Source organism: Haliotis cracherodii, unplaced genomic scaffold, assembly GCF_022045235.1.
Source record: "Haliotis cracherodii isolate W230 unplaced genomic scaffold, xgHalCrac1.p SCAF_8, whole genome shotgun sequence".
In the NCBI taxonomy this organism is placed as follows: domain Eukaryota; kingdom Metazoa; phylum Mollusca; class Gastropoda; order Lepetellida; family Haliotidae; genus Haliotis; species Haliotis cracherodii.
The window spans coordinates 48,749,532-48,773,181 of record NW_027266341.1 but is presented as its reverse complement, the minus strand read 5'-3'; the positions used below and the strand labels follow the sequence as shown (position 1 = coordinate 48,773,181).

Here is a 23,650-nt window from a genome sequence, read left to right as displayed (position 1 = left end):
TTGGTTGGATGTTTCCTTTGCAGAAGTTTTACAAATTTCACCGTTTTTACATATTGCAACGATTTTTAATGAACCCGGCCTTACCTCTCAAAACGTTTTGACAGTTTATCATACGAATTCATTCGTGTGTACAACAATTCATTGGCGTTATTTTCCAACGAAATAAAGTTTAGTTGTTTTTTTTTACATTTCCCATTTTATGTCTCGTTGATACATCACACTGGGAAATTAAGTGACACGAGATATGCAATATACAGGTACACGTGTGCGTATTTTAATGGGGCAAAACCCGATTCGTCTTTCATTGCATAACTACTAGCTGAATATCTCACATTCTAACGAAATAATTATCTAATTATATACGGTGCGATGTTTACAGGCCATTGAGGAAAAATTGAGTGAATATTATGACACTAAAGCAACTTTTAAATGCATTTTGACTATTGGTATGAAAATGGTAACAGTTCAGAAAAAACAACATCCTTCTTATGATAATTTTTATGTTCTCATTAGTACGTTGAATCTAATTACAGTGTGGGCATTATTTACAGGTGATTTTACAATACCTGCTCTCGGTCAATTACGATCTACCACACGACGCGTGAACAGTTATGCAGGTGTTGCTGTGGGCAAATACCTAGACTGTATATGAATATTTTTGTGTGGATACATGTATTACATATTTTCGTTAATATGTGGATATATTAAGCACAAAGACAAAAAATGTTTATGAAAGATGCATTAGTGCCCTGATATATTCAACGATATTCATCGTTTAATAGGTCATTCAATAAAGTATGTTTGGAGGAGATATCAAATGAGCCGCCCAATATACACAGTGTCGTCCGGTGAACTACCACCCCACCCTGGCCGTAAGAGTTATGTAATCGGTACACAAATATATTTGATGCGATGTCAGTGTGGAAGAAGTTTGAATTCCATCCGCCACTGGCCACAGAAATCCTCAAAGTATAGTAACAATCAACAAGGTCAATGTCGTACTAATTACCTAGTGACGCAGGTAACAACGACTGTCAATCTGTCTGCTACAGCTACCATACCATCATCCCTATGCCTGTCACAATTGGCATATTAACGGCTTATTCAAAATATTAATTAAAAAAGTAAATACGTCAACTGGGAATTCAACTGGATGTTACCTTCCTTATATCAGCTAACAGCCCTGTTTGTGAAAATATGTACTAGACATAAGATTTAAAGGCTAATAAAATCAATTGTAAGACCGCATAGACCATAAAACCGAATTAAATATGTCCTTATCATCTCTTGTGTATTAGATTATGGTAATGACCTGAAATGTTTTAACGTTAGATTAGAAAGGAGAAACATTAAAGTGTTTTATAATACTTGGGACCATGAGCAATAAGATGTAGTAACATATAAACATGCATGGAATGGAATAGGGAAAATGTAGAAAACAAATTGAAATAGATTTTAAAATTATTGTACTAAATAACTTGCAAAAGCGGTGCCCAAAATTGTTTGACCGTGTTATGTGTGTTGTTGACTGACGACAAGCAAGAAGAAGAAAATATTTTTTAATGTGTCGCATGATATACATACATAAGGACAAACAGTTAAAAACAATTATTGCATATCATCCGGCCGATACGGCCTATGGGACACCGAATATCTCATAAGTACAAATGTTACATATAATTTCCTGGATATTCCTTTTTGAACAAAAAGCCTACGTGTATACTGAAATCGGTTTCCACTGTTAAAAGGGTATTAGTGCAATCAGCCATGGTAAATGGAGAGACAATAATAAGGTGATTAATTATAGTCTGTTGCAGAATATGCGGTAAAAGTGTAGTCATTTATACATATACACATTAAACATATACAGATGAAATACCCGATATGATACAGTGCAAGAACGAGTTAAGATACGGTTTTCTATTAAAAATAATTATACGATTATGAGTTTAATTAGCATGTTTAAGTTTTCAGGCCAACACGGTTGAGATACAGCATCGGCTTACTCAACTGGAGTAGTTTTCTGCCGGTCGTAAGTTCATTGTTTGACTGAGCACATTTGTGTCGAGGTTGCGATATTTTCTTCTCTTTGTTGGCAGCCTGCCTGTGTCGTGCCTGGTTAGCGAAAATCCAATATCCCCTAGTAGCAGTAAAGCGAAAACCCAAGTTGGGGTATTTGTCCTACAAAAGCGAGAAATGAGTAATTGCTATAAAAACACCGGATTACCGTAGTTTAGAAAAGCGCCCGTGATGTTCAAACAGAGGAGAGGAGAGGAGAAGAGAGGATATTTACTAGAGAGTTGTTTTGTAAAAAATAATACAGTTGGATGTTTAAACTCAGGAGAAGAGATGATCAGTTTCTTAATTGAACAAACAATTAGTTTCTTAGTTGATATGGGTTATGATACCGATGAGTTTAGAGGAGAGTCGTTTCTTAAGAGTGCAACTTATTTATCTATGGTCACAAGGCAGCATTATATCAATGATCGTTTTGACCATGTCAACTCTCCTACCAAAACTTCTAAATTCGCTAATGACGGAGCAATATGGGTAAAGCACAGATATATTTCACAAATTAGAAAAAAACTCCAGTCAGCTCTGAGACGGAGTAATACAATGGTGCAACAAATGGGGATTCACCATTTCAAGTGAAAAAACTGTTGGAGTTCTATTCAAACGCCGAGGAAAAGATGCTATGATACCCCGTGTCTCCATAAAAGGCAACCCTATCAAATTCGAAAAATCTGCAATATTTCTTGGGTTGATCCTTGATCAACACCTCACTTGGCACAAACATATAGAATTTGTGGAAAACAGATGTCAAAAAGACCTGAACGTATTACGGGCACTTTCATGCACATCTTGGGGCACATCGAGGGACACTCAGCTGGACCTCTACAAATCTCTTATCAGATCAAACATTTATTATGGTTGTGATGCTTTTCTTTCAGTATCAAATACTGTCTTGAGGCGCTTAGACAGAATACAATACAAAGCCCTAATGCTGGCCACAGGCGCAGCAACAGGCACCTCACTAGAAGCACTACAAGTTGAAACGGGAGAACTCCCATTGAAGCTAAGAAGAGAGCAGGCAATATTATCGTTCTGGGGACGAACATCAAACCCTTTGGTTAAAAAGATATGGCAAGACAAAAACACTCGAGATGAAGCCCTAGCTCGAAAAAATCCCTCACTAAAACCCTCTTGGATATTAGTACGTGAACTCATCCGAAGTCACAATTGTGATGACATTCAGCCTCCAGAAAGTCACTACAAAAGGTTACACCCTCCCTCGACTTTAAAAACTCCCAAAGTTGACACTGCTTTCACATCAGAAGTCACTAAAAGAGAAAACCCAACCCTTCTACGATCAGTAGCTATCACTAAAATTCAAACTACCTGGGACAGCTGGGCCCATATATACTAATATACTGATGGATCGAAGAATCCTATCAACAACAGTGCTGGCTACGGGATCCATTTCCACAGCTCCAAACCCCAAGCACATTCAGTTCGCCTGCCTGATGGTCAGTCAGTATTCACGGCTAAAGTGGAGGCAATTCATCATGCACTCAGACTCATACCGGAACTTCCGGAAGCAAAGGCAGTCGTCCTATCAGACTCGCTAAGTCTGCCATCAGTGGCAGAAACTCAAACTCCAGGCCAAACACAGTCAATATATTCTATACGAATATACAAAACTATCGGACCAAGGGCAACAGGTGGAGCTGTGTTGGATCCCCTCTCACATAGATATTCATGGAAATGAAAAAGCTGACTCACTGGCGAAGCTAGCTCTAGACAAAGCGGATATACAGCCTATTCCCTTTAGTAAACTAGAGATAAAAAGCAAAATCAAAGCCACCATAGCAAAAAGATGGCAAGCCCAATGGGACGCAAGTAAGATCGGCAGATGGCTATACAAAATTCAACCCAAGGTCCAACAAAAGCGAAACTCATACTCAAATGAAAGGAAAATTGAAATTGCTATCTCACGCCTCAGACTTGGTCACAATAAGCACTATGACAAGGTTTGTTCATCTTGCAATCAGGCTGAAACCATTGATCACGTGTTACTAGAATGTCAAGACCATGCCCCAGCCTGGGCTTGGTTAAAACAATAATTGCAGTTAGATCTGCAACCTGTCACAGATCTCCTAAAGCCAAGAGATGCAATATTGAAGGCCAAACTAACTCTATTTCTGAGAGATGGACAGCTAATCGAACGTATATAAACAGAGCAGCCAAGGATAGAAATGAAATCATATCAATACAAAAACAGAATTTATGTGAACACCAAACTCACAATTGATATGTGTACCCTACTCACACACAGGTCAGGTCGGTCAGCCGAAATTGCCTAGGCAGAAGGCGACCTCTTAAACACTTAATGCAACAACAACAACATATTCATCTATGGTCAAAATGGTTAACGCACAAGTTCGAGTGACCATGGTTTATACCGTGAGAGGTGGTCAGCTCTTGTTTTATGAGGGATTCAAGTTTCATTGTAAAAAACGGTCCGTGAGAAGAAGTATTAGAACTGCGTTGTTGCTGCCTGCAGAGGGTCGGTGATCACTGAAAACGTCATTCTTCAAGCGGCTTTGTAGGTAAGAAAATAATGATCATGATCATGATGATTAACCTTAAAAACATAGACTCAAAAGACTTTGCTTAACAAACTATTCAGTTATTTATTTTACTTATCATTATTACTTATTTTTAGATACCACGGGTATTTTTCACATGTATATATTTGTTTATAGTTAATATTAGTTAAAATGCAATTATTTAATTGCAGGTGAACCATACCCACCAACCTATCCCATATGGGATGGAATTGGAATCTTTCAAGTACAAGCTCATGCACCCTGCTAAGACGGAAGCAACGCCGATTCCAATCATATTCGGAGATGAGATTTCCAGACTTCGCCGCCACCACGACCTAGTTCCAGACGACCTGCTTAAGGAAATTTCTTCCTTTGCATCCTTTCCTTTGAGGACCATTCTGTACCGACAACGCCACAAGACCCTTCCCAAACTTCCTGCCACCTGACCTGAGATTCATCTTGAAGGACAGTGGACATTGACCGAAGCAGGAGAACACCTCCTTCATCTCATCGACAACGGCATTCTCATCTTCACCACAAACAAGAACATTGAGCACCTGGGTGCAGCAGATGAAGTGTTTGGTGACGGCACCTTCTCCTCGGCTCCACGACTGATCTACACACTGCATGCTGAATTCCAAGGCCACATGTTCCCGCTTGTGTACTGTCTGCTCCCGAACAAGTCCGAAGATACGTACACCAGGACATTTGAACACTTACGTCTAATGGCTCAACAGCACTTCGAACTTTCCAGTTAGACTTTGATATCGCTGCCCACAATGCTGTACGGAGTGCCTTTTCCAACACTTTAATCAGGGGCTGTTATTTTCACTTTACCCAGTGCATTTGGCGTCAAGTACAGAAGGAAGGTCTGGCTACGGACTACAAGAACGATAGTGAAGTGCGACGACTGGTGAGAAGAGCTGCAGCCTTGCCTCTGCTTCCCTTGGACAAGGTCGACGACGTCTGGCTCCAAGCCATCGCTGACAGTCCCGCGGGTCCCAAGGTCGCAGCCTTCATGGACTACGTCAATACAACGTGGGTGGAAGGACGCCAATTCGGACCTGAGATCTGGAACCATTTTCGCCACCAAGGGCATCGCACTAACAATAATGTCGAGGGGTGGAATCACTAATTCAACAAACATGCCAGGAAGAGCCATCCGAACATTTATGAAGTTGTTACGCTATTTCAAAGAGAACAATTCAACGTAGAAGTCGCCATTCAACGAATTGGAGCCCACTGGTCAGCACCACCCAGAAAGAGAAGATACCGGCTGATTGACAACCGTCTTCAGGCTCTGAAAGACAATCTCGTCAACAACGTCATCGGCGAAGTTGAGTACACAGATCACGTTGGTGACCTGATCCACTTGGAGTGAATGACTTGAACACAACGTGTATGCCAGTGCAACAGCAAGTTTATTATAGAATGTATTTATGTATTTACCATTATATTTTAAGAGATAAGTTATGTTGTTTTTGTAGAAATTATATTGTACATCTATGAAATATTAAAGTATTAGAGTTATTAAATTTGTTAAATGTAAAGTACTTTTGTGCAACTATACTATACTTCAGCATCTTATAGATTACTACTGTGATTAAGGTATACGCATTTCTGTGTTTTTCTTGTAATTTGAGAGTCCCGGTATAGCAATATCCCATGTTTACTGTGGCACGACCAGTCTTAGTGTAGCTTCACGAAAGCGAAGAGATTTTAGAGTTGATTATGGCTAGGTTTCGCTCTTCTGGCCCAGAACCGTATCTAATTACAGTATCGGCCTTATTTACAGGTGATTCTACAGGTTCTGGGCACGGTAATTGGATACAACGTACTAATGAGAATATGAGAATTATCACAAGAAGGCTGTGTTTAAAAGTTGCTTTAGTGTCACAATATTCACTCAAGTGTTCCTCAATCACATTGAAACATAATTCCCACTGGTCAGTTCGACATCGCATGTACTTAAATAATCATTTCGAGTTTTCGTTAGAATGTGAGATATTCAGCCGCACGTTATGCAATAAAAGATGAATAGTTTTTTCCATTAAAATACGCGCACGTGTACCTGTATACCGCATACCTAGTGTCACGTAATTACCCAGTGTGATGTATCAACGGGACAGAAAATGGGAAATGAAAAAGAAACTAACTAAACTCTAATGTTGTGGAAAATAACTCCAATGAATTGGAGTACACGCGCATGAATTCGTATGATAAACTGTCAAAACGTTTTGAGTGGTAAGGCCGGGTTCATGAAATATGTAAAACAGGTGAAATTTGTAAAACTTCTATAAAGGAAACTCCAACCAAAGGCCTTTTTAAAAAGTAATGTAATGATATAATATACAGTATATTTCACATGATACAATATACTTTGCACACAGTTAGTTGATGCCTTAAAGGGACTGCCAAAAACATTGGCGAAATATTTTAATAACGCCAAAATTAAAATAAGTTGAATTAAGTTAAAATGAGTTGAATCATGTGTCATGCTTATAATCCCTTAATGTATTTGCGAAACTAACACTGTGTAGCAAAGAAAAATATTCTCGCCCATGTGCCAAACCTTTTTCTCGCCCATGGGCGAAATATTTCAATATCACTATAAAATCGTTGACAAAGTTAAAATGTGTTAAATTTTGTGTCATGATATTTTTAAGAAATACATATATGCATTTGCGAAGCAAAAACATGAGTTTTGAGTAAATGAACATATTCTCGCCAAACCTTTTTCTTGCCCATGGGAGTTATATTTCAATATCGCTATAAAATAGTTGAATTAAGTTAAAATGAGTTTAATTTTGTGTCATGATACTTGGAAGAAATATAGTTATGTATTTGCGAAACAAAAACATGAGTTTTAAGTAAAGGAACATATTCTCGCCCATGGGCCAAACCTTTTTCTCGCCCATTGGCGAAATATTTCAATATCGCTATAAAATCGTTGAATTAAGTTAAAATGAGTTACGTTTTGTTTCATGATACTTGACAGAAATTTATTTATGTATTTGCGAAACAAAAACATGAGTTTTAAGTAAAGGAACATATTGTCGCCTACGGGCCTGCCCATGGGCCAAAACTTTTTCTCGCCCATGGGCGAAATATATCAATATCGCTATAAAATTGTTGAATTAAGTTAAAATGAGTTACGTTTTGTTTCATGATACTTGAAAGAAATTTATTTATGTATTTACGAAACAAAAACATGAGTTTTAAGTAAAGGAACATATTGTCGCCTACGGGCCTGCCCATGGGCCAAACCTTTTTCTCGCCCATTGGCGAAATATTTCAATATCGCTATAAAATCGTTGAATTAAGTTAAAATGAGTTACGTTTTGTTTCATGATACTTGAAAGAAATATAGTTATGTATTTGCGAAACAAAAACATGAGTTTTAAGTAAAGGAACATATCCTCGCCCATGGGCCTGCCATTAAAATGGGACGTGTTGATTACACATTTACACGTGATATATACAATTTTATACAATAATAAGAGCACACTGAAGTGGGAAGGCACACATTGGCCAAAACTAATCATTCATTTTATTAACTGGGTCTTGTGTTTTCGCTGTAAACTGGAGGATGGTAAACCTCACCCAGTGAGGGGAGAAGCAGTTCCTTGTTGGGGTGGATATACTCCACTCTGTGGGGTCGGGTATACTCTACTCTGTGGGCTCGGGTATACTGCATTCTGTTAGTACGGGTGTGTTCCATGCTTTTGTGGCGCATAGGCTGGTTTAGGATCGTTTGGAGCAGGTGGGTATGCTCCTGAAGTCGATTAAAACCGGATAGCCATACCTGGGAGCATAGGCTCTGTTTCTTGTGCCTGAAAGAGGAGATAATTACATATAGAACCATCAAGCGAACAAGGGAATTTTTTTTTACACCGGTAGTAAAGATCCTAGACCAGACACAACATTAGTCGATAAAACAGTAACCAAATCCATTAAGGTACAATGTCATGCATGATCAATACCCCCAGACATTGACATGTGATCATTGCATTCTGGATACCAGGACACACTTGATCCATGTCAGCCGGGCACGATGCGACACACTAAGCCCGGAGATGAGTGAGAGTTCTCTGGTCGTCGCCCGTCTCTTCATACACAACCCAAACAGGACCCAAAATTGCAATCTCCATGATGTGTCAATGGTAAAATATTAAACAGTTAAAGTTGCCATAAAACATTTCAATTAACGTTTTAAGTAATACCTGGAGACACGTTGTTTAAAGTGCTGTACACTTCAAAGACATGTCAATAATACGTTTATTTAGTATTTTAAGCAGTTGAAAAATACAAAGGACTAAAAGTGAGCATTGTGTGTGACGAATTTTCTGGCACAGTTTGTGATGGAGACCAAGTGAACCAGATGAAGAGGTGGTAAAATACCATTCCCACCAACGTCTACGTGTATCCTTCTCAATACTGTGATATCCTCAAACATGACACCTTGTTGGCTGACTTTGTGTTGTGCATTGTCTCCACATCTCTTGGGCAACCCTAGTGGGTAGACTGTATCTGTAAATCAGCCTGGTTATATATCATTGGACACGTGTAAATATGAAGTAGAAAGTAAATATCTCGGCGGAGGGTTTGGATAAGGTCAAATATGAACGGTTGTCATACCTAAAACTACATTTAGTTGTTGTTGGTTTTGTCCTCGCGGTGACCTACAATGGCAGATGATGATTCCCACAATGATGCCGGTGAAGGCGATGACTCCAAAGGAGATGCCGACAATAGCTTCTGTGTCCAGTGTGTCATCCACGGTGCTGAAACACGGACAGGATCAGAGATACCAGTGTGGTCAGGGGAACGTCACACACAGACTGCACTGTCGACCTCAACGTCGATCCTCTCATAAGAAACGATCGCATGCGTCACCTATTACGAGATAGGCCGTATTTGAAACAGATACAACATTACTCAGTATTGTAATGTTGAAAACATGAAGATGTGCGTACGTGTTTATTCCCTTTCTGTACTCGATTCCAAAGATCCATGAAAATCCGTACAATGAAAGACATATTGCTGGGTCTAGCAAATCTACCACCCAATCCATGTATCAAAGATTACTCATAATCCTCAATATAATCAAGGACTTTCTTAATAATCACAGAAAGAATTTAAGACAAGTGGAATTCAAATCGTGTTGAATTTTTAAAAACTGAAAGGATTTGCATTGACTTTTTACAATCCCAGAAAATATCCGAGTTCAATTCTGTTAAAACATTTGATTTTTATCAATTTCTTAACATTTTCCTTGATACATGCATGTTTTTCTTAGTATAGGACGTGGTGACCACAGATACAGTTACATATCTAACTTCAGAGGTTCAGGCCATCTAAAGTTGCCTGAAAATACAACACATTGTTTGTTAAATGCTTGACATACCCATTGATAATATCTATGTACAATTTGGGGGTAAAACATTTAGGAAAGAAGTAGGCATCCCCGGGGCACGTATTGCCCTCCCCTTTTTGCTGACATGTTTCTTAATGCATGTGAATCGGAATGTCTGCTCGAAGTCAAAACAAGGTAATTTCGCCAAGAAGTTGACTCAAGCTTTATGTATATCAATGATCTGATATCGTTCCATTGTCATAAGCATCATATAGCTAATTCACTTCCACTGATTTACCAATCTGAACTAGGAATAAGTAAAACCGTGTATTATGACCTGTACAATATGTTCCCGTATATGAACAGTTGACTTGCCTTTGCATGTGTTTGTGAAGGGTGTCCCGATGGGGCAGGAGACGCTGACCTTTTCGCGAACACTTGGTATTATCACTCTTTGATAGTGATTGATAAACACATTGTCATGATCATATTATAGTCGGCATTATACATTCATATTTGATTTTGGCAGAGATTTCTGATAAATATGAAAAGGGTCGTGTCACTTTTATTTATTGAATTATAACATTTGCTCGAAATAAGTGTTGCACATTATAAATGATATAAAAAGCAGCCCACGCAGAAATTATACATGTTCATTCCTAATTTTTAAACTCATTAAATTTGTTATATATAAAATACATATTATAAGTAATAAATGTGAATGTATGATCTAGTGGTGCCCCAAAGGGTACCCATTACCAACTTCACATTAACCCAAAGTGGGGCTCATAAGTAAATGACAACGTCACTCTATGTTCTGTGTAAGCAAACTCTTCTTTGTATGAGGCCGAGTGTTACACCTGACATTGAAAATTCACCTCAAGCTACAACATCACAAAATGCTATGTGCAACTATACTTTATTACAGGGACTAATGTTCTCTACACCAGATAGTGAAGACTCACCTCGAACAGTACCTGAAGTATGTGCTGCTGCCACAGCACAAATAAGGACACAACTTTGTCTTGGAAGTCCCATCAAATTGTTTCTCGTAGCATTGAATGGCATAAGCTGCAAATGATCAAGAAATTGACCACATTAAGAGGGGTGTACATTGTATTACTCATCTAGTCATGATAGCGCGAGACCAGCTGTTCATACCGACATAACAAATGCTATAATGACATAACAGATGTTGTTGCGCGGCTATCCATAAGCTTATTCACAACAACGTGATATTACAATTATTGACTTCCTATTATGAAACGCAACCCAATCAATAACACATGTATCTTAAAAGCAGGTGCTTTGTCAAGTCAGTCTAGTAATGTTAATAACAGATATGACAAGTTCACAAGAGCGTTTACTGATGTTATGAGGGTAAATGTGTTCTTCAGGGCGTTGTCCTCTAGATGTGCTATTAACTGCCCGACAAAGGGTGCAGATGAACAGACTGAGGTGTTACAGCTAAGTGGTTGAAATGTTTCCCTGCCATGGTAATATCCCTTAACCAACCCAATAAAATCAACCAACAATGTATGGTGAGATATTCACACGAAAATCAAAAAAGACTAAGATAAGTGTGCCACTGGTCCAGACACACCTCATCAGCAATAATAGATTAACTTAGGGGACGATCTATCGTAGTCCTATCCATGATAGCTACTAATGCAGATTACGAAACACATGGTACTTATCTATTAATACTGGGTTCCCTATGGCCATTCCGTGATGGACAAGGGCACGTTTCTCAAAACAACATTTGGTAAGGTTAATTTTTCCAAGTAAGGTTAGGATTAAGGTTAGTATGAAGTAACACCAGTTTCACAAAATAACCTCATCACTATCTTAGCTCAGTATGCCAACATTTTAGCGCTAAGGTTGTTTTGCGGAAAGTGGGCTTTGAGACTTGGGCCCTTCTGCAGGCGGACCTGTGAATACTCAGAAAAGTGAAGTGATGGCTAATAAACAGAGAGAGAGAGAGAGAGAGAGAGAGAGAGAGAGAGAGAGAGAGAGAGAGAGAGAGAGAGAGAGAGAGAGAGAGAGAGAGAGAGAGAGAGAGAGAGAGAGAGAGAGAGAGAGAGAGAGAGAGAGAGAGAGAGAGAGAGGGAGAGAGAGAGAGAGAGAGAGAGACTGATGCCTCTATCAAATCACCAGGAATTGCCGCAACTTTGTATGTCATCTGCGATGGTAACACGAAACTTGCAGCCTTCTTCAGTGCGAAGTTGAAGAAACATCAGTTGCAGTGGCTACCATGTGAAATGGAGGCACTTGCAATCACCTCCTCGGTCAGACATTTTGCACCAAATATAACAGCCTCTCAAAGGCAAACTCAGGTTTTGATAGTCGTCTCTGTGTTTAGGCGCACAACAAGCTATTGCGAGGTGCCTCCTCAACTAGTTCGAGAGTGACTACATGTATCTCTATTCTGAGCAGATATCAGATCTCAGTGGCACATATTTCAGGTGCTCCTTACTTGCCCTCAGATTATGCGAGTAGACCTCCTGTTGAGTGTACTGGTCAGACTTGTAAGTTTGTTTCAGAATCTGTGGACTTTCACAAGTCGGGCAGCATGGCAGGCCACTCAGCAGGAATGCCCAGATCTCCGCAGAACTCACTCTCAGCTGTCACAAGGAACCATACCATCACATAAACATACAAACATGCCGGATGTCAAACGCTCCTTGAGGGTAGTAGCTTCCATTGCCAATGATAACCTTTTGATTGTGCCAGATCAAAATACCATATCAACCAAAGCGTGGTCGTATTACATACCAAGGACTGTCATCAATGGTTTCATCACTGCCCTGCGCATTCGCTTCAACCATACATCGTGCTACCAACTGAAACAACTGTTTAACAGGTATATATGCACTTGACATTGAGAAGGCAGTCACTGATGCTACTGCTTCTTGCCACCATTGTGCATCTTTGAAATCCATACCATCACAATTGTATCCACAGTCAACAACTTGTCCCCCGTACACTGTTGGCACCCACTGTGCAGCTGATGTCATGAAGTGTTATGGACAATTAGTGTTTGTGTTGAGGGAAGTTGTTTCATCCTTCACCCAAACCTGTTTTGTGCAGAACGAACGACATGATCAGTTACCCAACGTCATTCTCATGCTTTCTGCTGATTTTAAGCATCTTGGCCCAGATGGTTGCACAATCTGAGTGGATCCTGCCCTTGGATTTGTTCACTGGCAAAGGACCAGATCCCCTAAAAACGTAAACAAAAACCCTGTCGCTGAACGGGCTATTGTGGATCTGGGTGTCGAATATCTCCACTTGAGCCTTTTTCTCCAGTTACTCTAACCTTAGCTACAGCCAACCTGAATACAAGCATTAGAAAGGGCGGGCTGTCATCTCGAGAGGTGATCACTCAACGTGACTAGATTACTGGCGTTCAGCTCCCATAATGTGACCGCCAACTCGCATTCAATCAGCAGCTTTCCAGACAAATTAATCATCCTTCAAGCAGTAAGTTCAAGGCATATAGGCATTTCCGTTCAGACCCTGCAGATGTAACAATTGGAAACCTAGTATATCTCAAGTCAGACAGAGACCCGTGAAGATCCGGGTTAGAATAGGTCTTCAGCAACCCATGCTTGTCGTAAGAGGCGACTAACGGTATCGGGTGGTCAGGCTGCTGACTTTGTTGATGCATGTCATCGATCCCAATTGCGTTGATCGATGCTCATGATATTAATCACCGGATTGTCAGGTCCAGACTCGACTATTTACAGACCGCCGTCGTATAGCTGGCATATTACTGAGTGCGGCGTTAAACAACAAACAAACAAATCGGACAGAGACAAGAATCATACTCGAGACCGATAAATGGTCATCGGACTTTCGGACCGTGGCTTTCAGATCAGAAAGTTTACTCATAATCAGTTGAGATCTAAGGTTTATGATGTTCGTCCCACTGCTTGTTACCCTGTGAGACCCACAGTTCTTGCGTCTCAACCCAGAGACCAAATAAGAGGTCTTATGGAGAAAGTTTCATGTCAATGTATGCAAATGTATCATACGAACATGATCTCCTGTTTGGTGTCATACATTCAAAAAATGTTTTCAAGATAATTAGTGTCTTTAGGTCAAAACTTCAACATTTCCTTAAATCTGCGATTATGACGTGTGGAACTGCAGAGACGGTGTGTCTCTGTTATTACAGATTACTGCAGATTACTGCTATGAAGTGCTTCATAAACCAATAAAAGCTAAAAACCCTTTCCATAATTATAGGAAATCTCTGTTAAAAAACACACTCAGATCCCAACTATGTCATAAGCATGTGTTTCGCAGAGACCTTGAATCACAAAACGATTCATAAAGACATGCTCAAGTATAAAATAGTTGGAATAGTAAAAAGGACTCTGCTTTTAGCATTTTTCTTATGATTATGGAAAGGTTTTTGTCGCTTATATTTATCAATTATTATCAAATAATGGGAATACCATGTGTTTGCGGTAATACTTTAATTTTGTTATACTTAGTAATTTCAAAGGTTTGCAAAGGGAAATGTTTGTTCTCAGCCACCGAATTGTCCTTCATTGCTGTCATGTGTATCAAACTTTACGTTTATCTAACGCTTTTTACAGACCGATGTCATTTAGCTATAAAGTGTAGTGTTAAACAAAGAAATACATAAATAATAAAGTGTGCAAGATTTCAGCTTCAGCCAGAGGTGTGTATAGCGTCAAAACCGCATAAAGGCTGTTATTGTTTCAAGGTCATCATTCGAAATATCACAAAACAATATATTATATTTATATATCAATATATAAATCAGATTCGAATTTTTATGTATGGTTTTACGCCGCTTTTAGCAATATTCCAGCAATATCACGGCGGGGGACACCAGAAATGGGCTTCACACATTGTACCCATGTCGGGTATCGAACCCGGGTCTTCGGCGTGACGAGCGAACGCTTTAACAACTAGGCTACCCGACCGCCCCTATTTCGTGTAGAGGCCACTGTCCCACATATATTATACTTACCTAAATATATACATACAATTTTAACACATCACGGTAAACCCGCGTGTATAATTTCATTTCTGTTTTCTTCTCTTTGTGGCAAGAAAATACATTTTTTAGCAATATTTCACAATTTCAAGATAATAGCCTCCAGGGTTGAATATTGACAATACATTTTCTGTATTATTTTCTGAGGTCACCATAATAATTACATATAAGACAAAATGATATTCATCCTCTACTCCAAGTTTACATACAGGACATGTACATGTCTTGACGATCTACCTTTATTTACCTTCAGTTTTAACAATCTGGCTATTAAGTCTATTAATCATATTATGACGTTTTGTTTTCTTTGAGATTACAGAGAGATATTCTTCAGGCTGTGATAAGTTTCGAAATCTGAATACAATCTGAACCTGGAACTATTGTTCAAAGTGCCGTTCCAAGGCCAAGAATAGGAGTTTCACGCTTATTTATCCAGGTGTTTCAGGCGAAAAGACGTTTACAGGTGACATCTTATACATATGGATGTCCATGTTAATAAACAGAAATAATTATAAGGTATAGAGTTATATATATACATTGCATTTTATCAAGATAGTTCCTGCTCAAGAGCGCTCAGTCATATGCTCTTTTTAAGAGGATGGTCTTGAGGGTTGACCGGAAGCTGCTGACCACCTTGGATCTCATGACATCCACTGGAAGCTCTTCCCATGGAGCAGTGCCAGCTCTGCTAAATTTTCTGTTTTCACACGTTGTTTCTGGGCTGGTGCACCACTATCGGTTGTTGGAATGCAGATCGTCATGCCCGTTCAAGAAGGCGACCCAAGCTGGACTCCCAATTGTGTGGATGTTTTCGTAAATATTTGACAAAGCAACCATAAGAAGAAGTACATACGTCTTCCCCAAGAACTGAAGATAAATATAATAGATACGGGCGGTTGTACATTTGTATTTTGTGGTACAGAGGAGAAAATGCCATCTCGACATAGATATAGGAAGAAATCCGGCAAACAGGTGAGAAGCACAAGTGAGAAACGGAAGCCTTCGGGGTCACCTACAGACTCTCTGCCACCGAAAACACCGAGGCAGCTAGTACAGTCTACCATACAGATGCCTTCCGTTTTTACATTCGAAGCCAGTACACCTGAACAAACGGCTGAAAACCAGGAAACTGAACCGGTAAGTGAGAAACAACACTGTGATCAAAATCGAAATCTCTCACAGGACAGCTTTTCTATGAACGTGTCGGCTAATCAGAAGGATATATCGTATCCATCAACAATATTTAACTTTATAAATGATGCCTCCATTGACATTCTCACAACTAAACTTAGCAGAGCTCTCATGTTGCCCCAACTCCAAGACAAGTTTGCCAAGTTATTTGAAAGTGTAGCTAAAGATCTTATCGAAGGTCTAGCCAGAGATATTGTACAACCGCTAAAGCAAGAAATCATTCATCTTCGACATGAACTCGAGATGAAAACTGATGATCTTGAACATTACAGTAGAAGAAACTCTCTACGTATTAGTGGCCTACCTGAGTCCAAGGAGGAAAACATGGAGGCATTAGTGATGGAGGTCCTCAGAGACTTACACCCTGACCTTACAGCATCGGACATCGACAGATGCCACCGAGTCGGTGAGAAAAACATGGATAGGAACAGACAGGTCATCGTAAAGTTCGTAAGCTATAGAAACAGGCACAAAGTAATTTCAAACAGAAGAATGCTGAGACAAAATAGAAGTTCAGTCTATATAAACGAGGACCTAACCAAGCATCGAAGTAAACTGTTCAAACTGACCCGAGACTTAAAAGCAAAACACCTAATCTTTTCCACGTGGACTTATAATGGCCGAGTGTATGTTGAGGAACAACCCGAGGGTGTTATGAGGGTGATTCAGTGCGAGTCTGACCTGGACAGATATCGCTAACTTTATTGAGAACTTACATTAGATAAGATTTGTACCCTGCACTGTACAGCTTCAGTTACAAGTGATCCATACTGCGATGCAACAGTGATACAAAAGGATCCGCCAAAGTATACTTATAGTAATGTCATCAAAACTAACTACTGTCACGTGTCCACACAACGGAAAACACTCCATGTATCTGTTGTTACTGTTACTTGAGTCATGTACTATAATTGTATATAAGTTTACCTCTGTCTCTACCTTCTGTCAGCCTTCCTATGTATTCCTACCGAAACCTTCCTGTATCCTTTTCCTATTGCTTTCTGGTGTACACAGTTTTATGATGACTAACTATCCTTGCCATAATTCTTTGTCAAGATCTGCATTGCCGGTTTTGTTAAATATGCATGATATTTTGTTCTCTCAGTTATCTTACTATTGTCAGTGTACCCGATCACACTACCACACACCTTTGAGAAGTATGTATATATTTATCTTACCCAATGGGTAATGATGTAATTCAACACCGTGTGGTGATCGGGGTTTTCAATTGTATTTTGTGTCAAAAGAGTCTGCGTTGCACACATAAACTCAGCCTAAGTAGTACTTCATTCACTGTATTTTTTCTGAACGAATTTTACAAATTGTGTGATATACTGCATGTCGAATGCAGAGCGTGCAGAGTGTTTGTATTTCTTTGTTTCATACAAGCTCAGATCAGAAGCGCTAATGTAACAATTGTATTGTTATTGTTGCTCATGCTAGCCGGGGACGTACATCCAAATCCTGGACCACCGAACCGTGACAACGCTGACCAGTCACTGTCTATATTTCACCTAAATGCTAGAAGTATACGTAACAAACTCTCTTATTTAAGTGAATACCTTTCAGATTACAGCGTCGTTTGTTTTACCGAGACACACCTAGATGACAGTATTAAAAATGAAGACTTGAGCTGGGAAAACTTTTACGAACCGGTACGAAAAGACAGAAATATGTTCGGTGGTGGTGTTATGATATACTAGTATGTAAATAAGCTGTTATCTTTTAAAAGAAGACACAAATTAGAAAACATGCAAGACGAATCGATATGGATTCAAATATGCTTACCTCAAAGCTCAATTTTATTGTGCTCTGTCTACAGACCTGAACATAATTCAGTGAACTTTTGGACTCGCTTAGATGATAGTATTGAAAATGACCTGGATATTTCGTGCAAGATTACTATTGTTGGGGACATAAATGAAAACATGTTATTGTCTAGGAGCTTAAACGTAAATGAATTAATAAATAGGAAAAATCTACACAATATCATAACCGAGCCTACCAGAATTACGAACCATACCAGTAGTTTATTGGATCCTATTATTATCAGTGAAGATATAAAAGTCATCGACACTGGTGTAATTGATTTTGATAGTAAAATTAGCGACCATAGGGGAACTTACATTGAAATAGACTCTGGTTTGCGAACAAAATTAGCATATAAAAGAGAAATTTCATGTTTTAAAAACGGTGACTATGATAAACTCAATTCGCTCATTGAAAATACATGCTGGAATGAATTATTTAGTCAAAATTCAAATGTTGATGAAGCATGTAATCTGTTCTATAAATACTTGAATAAATATGTTAAAATATGCATTCCAACCAAAGTAGTAACCATTCGTCCAAATGACAAACCTTGGTATGACTTCAGTTTAAGACGAGAATCCCGGAAAAGAGATAGATTAAAAAAGAAGGCTAGAAAAAGTAAAAAGGAAAAAGACATTCGGGCCTATAAAAATCAGAGGAACAAAGTAAATAACATGAAATGTCACGCTAAAGAACATTTTTACTCAAACCTCGATGAATTGCTATCAGAATTGCATGCAGAAAACAAATCCTCTTACTGGAAAGTTTTACGTAGCCGCTCTTAAAAAGTATGATATGGACGAACACCCGACAATTTGTACTGATATTGAAAAGGCAGAGAAACTGAATAAATATTTTCAATCTATATCTGACGTCCACGATACAAGAACAACTATGCCCGACTTCACATTTCGTACAGAGACAGAGATAAACGACATAATCATATCTAAAAAGGAAATTGAAGACATAATACAATGTTTGCCTCTTAATAAAGCCTCCGGACCGGATAAAATTTGTCATAAATTATTAAAGAAAACTGTATATTCTATAAGCGAAGCATTGTGTTTACTGTTCAATATGTCACTACAATCAAGTATATTTCCATCAGTGTGGAAAAAAGCAAACGTTATGCCATTAAGAAAGGGGATCACACTATCGTTTCTAATTATAGACCGATATCATTCATTAGTTGTTTAGGAAAATTGTTTGAGAGAGTAGTGTTCAAACATTTATATAATTATTTTCATGAGAACAAATTGTTGTATAAGTACCAATCTGGGTTTCAGGCTGGTCACTCAACTGTCCATCAACTAATAGAACTTTACCACCAAATTTGTACAGCGTTAGATAACAAAGAAAACTATTGTATTGTATTCTGTGATGTATCAAAAGCCTTTGATCGTGTATGGCACAGTGGGCTTGTGTATAAATTAGAGAGGTATGGTATAAAAGGCCAATTGTTAAAATGGATTACCAGTTACATAAGTAATCGTAGCCAAAGCGTATTTGTGAATGGGGAAATATCCAAACCAAGATACATGAAGGCTGGCGTGCCACAGGGGTCAGTGCTTGGTCCTTTACTCTTTATTGTTTATGTAAATGACATTGCTGATAAATTAGACTGTATGACAAGACTGTTTGCCGACGATACATCGATTGGCATGTCATCCAATGATAACAGTGTACTGGAACGTTCCTTAAGCACAAATTTAGCAATCTTAAGTGAATGGGCGAAACTTTGGCTCATAACTTACAATCCCGTTAAGACCAAATCGGTTCTGTTCTCTCGCAAAGACAACAACGGAGGTATAAAACTATATTTCAATGGAAAAGAAATCAGCTCTGTAAACAGTCACAAGCACTTGGGTGTTATACTTGAAGCCAGTGGCAAATGGTCTTGTCATATAGATACCATAATTAAAACAACTTCCAAGATGATTTACTCAATGAGAAAAACTCAAACATCTACTTCACAGAAATACTATTAACAATATATATAAAATGTTCATAAGACCACACTTTGAATACGCATGTGAGGTTTGGGATGGTTGCACCGAAGGACAAAGTGAGAAATTAGAACAATTACAATTAGAAGCTGCACGCATTGTAACTGGTCTACCTAAATATGCCCCAAGGCATTCATTATATTACGAAACCGGTTGGGAACCCTTAGTTGAGCGTAGAAAGAAACGTAAACTTTGTCTTTTCTTCAAAATTAATCATAACATGGCCCCTTCCTATCTAACAGATATTCTACCCAAAACGGTTGCCGCAAAAAACTCATACAGTCTCAGAAACTCTGAAAACATCAGTGTTCCTGTCACAAGACTAAGACATTCGTGTGAATCCTTTTACCCATCGTCTATCCGATTGTGGAACTCTATTCCGTTATCAGATCGAAATTCTACGATTTCTTGTTTTAAAAATTCGCTACAAAAGCACCACCCCACGTCACCTGCGTACTTCGCTTATGGAAAAAGAAAATATAATATCTTACACACAAAACTGAGATTCATGTGCAGTCAGTTGAATTATGATTTATATAGAATTGGTATAAAAGATCACCCGAACTGTACATGTTCGAATACATGTGAAAATGCATATCATTATCTCATGGAATGTCCATTGTTTAGTCATCAGCGTGAAATTATGTTAAACAGCCTTAAACATATTGTTCATAACATACCTATTGATGTACACTTACTGTTACACGGCAATGCAGATCACGTTGTTACAGAAAATGAAGCTATATTTAAGGCAGTACAACATTATATATGTACAACTAAAAGATTTGTGTAAAGAACTGTTCATTCAACAATGTCTGTTGTGTTTTATGTTTTATGCATATATATTGAATTTGAAATTGTGAATAGTTTGTAAATACCAGGGAGAGGGCATTCTAAGTTGGAAGAACTTGTCCCCCAATCCTGTTCACTCCTTGTGAATAAATATGTTTAAATTAAATCAGGTTGGTAGGTACACTGCAGCCAGACCATTGAGTGTGGCAATATTCCAACTGTAAGACTTCATCTGTAAATAATAGAGCCTGGACCAAACGGTCCAGTGACTGATATCATCCTTTTGTGATAATTAAGGTTTCACTACTTTTCAGAGTGCAAAGCGATCTTAGCGCTAGGGTGATCGTAACCCCCATACTTTAACATAGGCTTACGATCATCAATCACCCAGGGCATTATTATTTAAGGAAATCTCACTCTGTTCAACTGCTGCCTTCGTCAGGCAGTCAATGACAGACATCAGGCTACTGCAAATGGCAATGCTCTGAAGAATAGCGTTACTCTTATAGCATCATAAACACGTCTTGTGAACTTGTCATAACTGTTAGCATTCATAGATTGACTTGACTAAGCACCTACTTTTTAGGGTTCAACATGTGATTGGTTATTTCATAATAGAAGGGGCGGTGGGGTAGCCTAGTGGTTAATGCATTCGCTCGTCATGCCCAAGGGTTCAATTCCCACCATTGTTACATGAAACCAAATTCTGATGTCCCCCGCCATGCTATTGCTAGAATATTACTAAAAGCGGCGTACAGCTATTTGCTATGTCGGTAACAACAAGAAGTCTCACACTATCATGACTACAAGAGTCATACACTATACATCTGTTTAATCTAATGTTTTAATTTTCTTGATCACTTGCAGCTTTTGCCTTTGAAATATGCTCCGAGAAACAATTAGACGGGAGTTAGGAGACAAAGACCTGCCCTGACTCGTGCTGTGGTGGTACGTACATTAACTTAGTACTGTTGAGGTGAGTCTTCAATATCTGGTGGAAATACAGCTCGGTCCGGTACTAAAGTATGGTCACACACAGCATTAAGTGATGTTACTGGTGTACTAACACTTGGCCCTGTATCTAATAACGTATGTCACACACAACATTAAGTGATGTTACTGGTGTACTAACACTTGGCCCTGTATCTAATAACGTATGTCACACACAACATTAAGTGGTGTTACTGGTGTACTAACACTTGGCCCTGTATCTAATAACGTATGTCACACACAGCATTAAGTGATGTTACTGGTGTACGTAACACTTGGCCCTATACCTAATGAAGTATGGTCACACGCAGCTTAAAGTACTGTTATCATACCTCAAAATGATGCGATCTGATTGGTCCACGTGATCTTGTTAAAATAATATGTCACCCGTCCTGGAGGGTAATAAATGTCTCAGCGGGGAATAAATCTTTCAACGCTGCCACGAGCAAGTAATTAGGCTGCACGTGGATTTCGGAAAGACAGAATAAATATATCACTTATAACCCGCTTCAAAGCAATAGCCGCACGTTTTTCCTAGTTAATGGAAGTCACGTGACACAGCCATTGACGGTTTCGAGTTTGAAGTGACTGGTCCTGAGCAGCAAAAAGAAAGCCTTCTGTTTCACTTTTCAGGCCAGATGACTTCATCCAAGCGAAGGATTCTGCGGGATTGCTGATCTTCTCAACACACTGCACATAAACTCGATGCAGTGGGCCTCGAGTCTGGGCCGTTTTGATATGGCACTTCGCATGGTTGACACTCATTTTCGACCGTCCAGCAGTACAGAACCATCAACCAAATAAACACCGACATTGAGATTATGTCCCACATCCTTGGCTCGTTTTAGAAAACTGTGGAATTTGTTCAAGGTTCGAACGACTGATTGCTTCACTGCATAAAAACAAAGGATCTCTCCATTACCTGACTGATCTGTCTACTGCTGTGGGCCGACGATTTGCATCTGGGCCTATTCATAATGGCTCCGCCCTTTTTGTGACGCCATGCATTTGTGCAGTAGGTGCAGACGGATCGGAAGGAAATGTCGCCTACAATTTTATATTACTGGTGTCATGTATTTGCTATCTGTATCCTTGTCTAATTTGGCTTGTTGCAGCCCAATTTCAAGAATAAAAGCACACTTTACTACTGATGGGAGAGTGGAAGGTGTTCGGTGTTCGATCCCCGGCCGCGGCATACCAAAAGACGTTAAAAGATGTTACTTGTTGTTACCCTGTCTGACGCTCGGCATTAAGGGCTAAAACAAGGACTAGTCGGCTCAGAGTACTGTGTCTAATTGGGGTATTCATGTTAAACTGCGGCATGGTATCTCAATTTGGTAGCACTATAAATCGGCATCAGTCCGGACTTGTACAAGCAGACACACACACGCGCGCATGCATGCACGCACGCACGCACGCACGCACGCACGTACGCAAGCGAGCATGCACGTCACTTACTATATAAGTGCAATAATCTTGGACGCGACGTTAAACCCCATATCACCTCACCTCACCTACTTCTGATTTAGGTGTCATATTCTCCAGATCGGATTCGGTTTACAAAAGCTTTGAGTTATTACGATGTTCATATCACCATGGTAGCCTGTTATTTTAGTATTTACGTCATATACATATACACCTACATTTGAGGTGTGCAGGTTAGAAACCTCATAACATTATGTGTTCAAGGTATTTAGGGTGATTCACTTAAACAGCTGCTTGTCAGCAATCACTAGATCCGCCTCGGCAGGCCATCATTGTTATACCTGTAGTGCAAGTGTGTCATGTCTCATTGCCTGCCCGTGGCCTACATACAGGCCAACCCGTGGATAGTCAATATACTTCCTCAACTGTCATC

The 23,650-nt window shown here is 39.2% G+C and overlaps 2 pseudogenes; one reads left to right on the top strand and one right to left on the bottom strand.

Moving 5' to 3' along the window:
- Window positions 1-2,394: 2,394 nt before the first annotated feature.
- Window positions 2,395-5,991, top strand: LOC139451041 (uncharacterized; annotated as a pseudogene).
- Window positions 5,992-8,117: 2,126 nt separating this feature from the next.
- LOC139451040 (cysteine and tyrosine-rich protein 1-like) lies at window positions 8,118-15,762 on the bottom strand (annotated as a pseudogene).
- Window positions 15,763-23,650: the final 7,888 nt, after the last annotated feature.